Here is a 4,277-nt window from a genome sequence, read left to right on the forward strand (position 1 = left end):
TTTCACACACGGCTCAGACCCTGCATTGCTGTGGCTGTGGTGTAGGCCAGCAGCTACAGCTCTGATTCAGCCTCTAGCCTGGGAACTTCCATTTGCAGCAGATGTGGTCCTAAAAAGCAAAAAAAAAAAAAAAAATGTGTATATAAAACGTATTCTACAATGAAAGCAACAGGTATGATGGCTCTACTTGAAGTTTGAGACTGCTCACTGAAGTCTGGAGGAAGGAGGCAGGGTTGTCATCGGGAGAGAGAAGCAAGAGGCATTTAGGCCAAGTATCAAGGAGGGAAGGAGGTGAGGAGAGGGACACAGGTTTGGAGCTCAGAGTCAAAAGGTCGCTGTCTGCATCCAGCTCGGGACCCTTTGGAGATCCTGTAAGATGAGGAAAACGAACAGTATTTGCTCACAGCAACTCTGGGAAGCTTAGAAGAGGAAATATCTGTATAGTTCACTTAGCACCGTGCCTGAAACGCAGGAACCATCCCTTACACATTGATGATTGCTCTAATTATGATTATAGTGGGTGCTGGTGGTCAGGAGTGGGGCCGAAATGACGGGCCAGATCAGACCCAAGGGCTTTTGTTGTTGAAGCTGTTATGTGGCTTTTTACCTCCAAGGTAATGCAGAGACCCTGCAGGATTTCCAGCAGGGCAAGTGATGAAGCTTAACAATTTTTAAAAAGACCAGTCCGATGATCCCCTGGAGGTGGATTGTCCAGGGTGGGGGTGGGGTTCAAGATGAGAAATGAGGGGACCAGTTAGGCAGTGTTATAAAGAAATCACAATAACAATTATTCATGAGACCCTGAATTAAGGAATGGTAGTAGAAATGGAGAAGAGATGAGAAGATAGGTTTAAAGCCTTGTAAGGAGTTCCCGTTGTGACTCAGCGGAAACAAATTTGACGGACATCCATGAGGATGCAGGTTTGATCCCTGTCCTCCCTCAGCGGGTTGGGGATCTGGCATTGCTATGAGCTGTGGTGTAGGTTGCAGACATGGCTCGGATCTGGCATTGCTGTGGCTGTGGTGTAGACCAGCCTATACAGCTCTTATACAGCTCTGCAGGTGCGACCCTAAAAAAAAAAAAGACAAAAAAAAATGCGCAAGGTAAAGGCTTTTAAGATGGGATCGGATCGAGGTATTCGAGGGAGATGGAGGAGTCAAAATAACACTTGGGTATCTGCTTAGAAATGTGAGGGTGAAGGTTTCTACAGGATGGAAAAACGCAGGCTAGAGGATGGGGTGGAGGGTGGATAATGAACTATATTTGGATGTGTTGAAAACAGTGTCCACAACACAGATCCAGCCATTTAAAATAGGTGGTTAGAAATAATCTAGGAGTTCCATCGTGGCTCAGCAGTTAGTGAACCTGACTAGCATCCATGAGGACATGGGTCTAATCCCTGGCCTCGCTCACTGGGTTAAGGATCTGGGGTTGCCATGACCTGTGGTATAGGTCACAGACGTGGTTGGATCCCGATGTTGCTGTGGCTGTGGTGTAGGCCAGTGGCTTCATCTCCAATTCGACCCCTAGCCTGGGAACCTCCATATGCCTCGTGTACAGCCCTAAAAAGACAAAAGACCCTCCCACCCCCCAAAAATCTAAAATCATACCCTATGATATGGGTATTGGCGTTATCAGGTTGGAAAAGAATGTTAAGGGAGAAATTGCTGGTTTCAGAAGACCTGGAGAGAATGAAGCAAAGGAGTTTGTGTTTGTTTGGTTTGGTTTGTGAGGGAATGAGTATAGAAGTGAATGATGGAGGGAATACGTGGAAAAGAGCCTTCAGATTCGTGTTGGCTTGTCTACAAAGTGGAATTTAACACTGACGTTGCAGGAAAGCCCTGAAGGTGGACCAAACCCTGTCATTTACTCCCTGTTTCACCGGAATGTGGTCTTTCACACAGCGTTAAAAAGCATGAAGAGGAAAAGATTAGAATAGTTATGGGGGGCTGGTGAGCGGAGGAAGCGTTTAATACTAGGAGTCTCGAGGGAAGTTCTGAAAATTAATGTCTGCCTCCAATTTGAAAATATGATTTAAAAAGTGATCCTCCAGCATTTTGGTGTGTGATGCTCTGGAAGCTGGGAGGCTCCAGAACCATTCCCAGTGTGGATAGGGAAGGAGAGAGTTGGTATCTGGGGTAGGAGGGAGGAAGAAAAGAATGAGGAGTTCCCACTGTGGTGCAGCGGAAATGAATCTGACCAGCATCCATGAGGACGCAGGTTCGACCCCTGGCCTTGATCAGTGGGTTAAGGATCCAGGGTGGCTGTGAGCTATGGTGGAGGTTGCAGATGTGGCTCAGATCTGATGTTGCTGTGGCCATGGCCGAGGCCAGCAGCTACAACACCAATTCAGACCCCCTAGCCTGGGAATCTCCATATGCCCCAGGTGCAGCCCTAAAAAGACAAAAAAGAAAAGAAAAGAATGCATCCTTGAGGGTTAGCTTGCCATCACCAGGCTGTCGGTGGCTAATTGCCCCTCCCCCATGGTTGGCCAGTGATTCGAGAAAGCTCTGTAGTCTCCAGACACTTCTAAAAACTCCATGTGAGTTTACTTTCATTTAAAGAAAGACACGTTTCATTTTGTGTGCTGATGTGGTTGTATGTGAGACAGGTTTTGACATCTCGAGGAGACACCAGGCCAGTTGTCCTCTAGGCCCTGGTCCCTGGACCACTGTCTGATGCAAGATGGCACTGGGAAATCCAGTGCTTGAAATCAGAAGTGTAGCTTTCTGGTTAGGATTTGGGAGAGCTTTGGGAAGTTTCCATTGTGGCTGAGTGGTAATAAGGCCAACTAGCATCCGTGAGGATGTAGGTTTGATCCCTGCCCTCGCTCAGGGGGTTAAGGATCCAGCATTGCCATGAGCTTCTGTGTAGTTCGCAGATCTGGCAGCTGTAGCTCCTATCTGACCCCTGGATTGGGAACCTCTATCTGCCATGGGTGCAGCCCTAAAACAGAAAAAAAGAAAAAAAAAATGTGGGAGAGCTTTGGAAACATAGGATAGAGTATTACATCAGGAATGTAGGAGTTTCTGTCATGGCTCAGCAGAAACAAATCTGACTAGCATCCATGAGGATGCAGGTTTAATCCCTGGCATTGTTCAGTGGGCTAAGGATCTGGCATTGCTGTGAGCTCTGCTGTAGGTGGCAGACGCAGCTTGGATCCCACGTTGCTGTGGCCAAGGCTGTGTGGCCCAAGCTGGCAGCAGCCGCTATAGCTCTGACCGGGCCCCAGCCTGGGAATTTCCATATGCCTCGGGTGCGGCCCAAAAAAGACAAAAGAAAAAAAAAAAAAAGTAATGTAAAATCCTAGATCCTTGATTTATTCCTTATTTTAAATTCACTTATTCACTTGCTTCTGCAATCTCTGTTTAAACATGACCTGTCTCATGAATGAATAGATAAATAAATGAATTCGTGAAAGGTGGATTGAGACTAGAAATGCCCTCTTAACTTGAAAGGTTGGATTTCAATCATCAAAATTAAATCCAAATAAATTTTGATTTATTCCAAGGAGAGTGAGGCAATAGGAATACATTAGAGAGTAAAACCCAATTAGAGTTCCCGCTGTGGCTCAGTGGTAAAGAACCCAATTAGGATCCATGAGGATTCGGGTTCGATCTCTCACCTCGCTCAGTGGATTAATGATCAGGTGTTGCTGAGAGCTGTGATGTAGGCTGCAGATGCCTGTCGGATCCTGTGTTGCTGTGGCTGTGTTGTAGGCCAGCAGCTGTACCTCTGATTCAACCCCTAGCCTGGGAACTTCCATATGCCTCACATGCTGCCCTAAAAAAAAAAAATAGACAGTCCCTCCAAAAACAATTATTTGACTCTAAGAAATACAGTTGTCTCAGGAGTTAAGCATTGTTTATTTACAACTAATGTGGTAACGAATTTTTTTTTGTCTCATTTAGTTTTCCCTTGAAAAGCATACTACCAAAAAAAAAAAAAAAAAAAAGGAAGAAAAACATACTATCATCTCTAACAACCTTTAGAAATACCACCCCAGATCCACAAATGGGAATGCTTCTCCCTTAAGTTAATGTCAGTGCGGGAAAGACAGGAGAGGAGAGGGAGAGAGGAAGAGATTGAGAGTGAGTAGGGTACTGAAGGGGTCCCTGCTATCTGCATCACAAAATGCCTTAAAAGACTGCCGAAATGTCACAGGGCATTTTATAGGGAATGAAGACAGACAGACATATCTTGGAGACATGGTGAGTTCTGTTCCAGACCACTGCAAATCAGTTGAATATCACAGTAAAGCAGGTCCCCTGAACTT

This window comes from Sus scrofa, chromosome 7 (assembly GCF_000003025.6).
Source record: "Sus scrofa isolate TJ Tabasco breed Duroc chromosome 7, Sscrofa11.1, whole genome shotgun sequence".
In the NCBI taxonomy this organism is placed as follows: Eukaryota; Metazoa; Chordata; class Mammalia; order Artiodactyla; family Suidae; genus Sus; species Sus scrofa.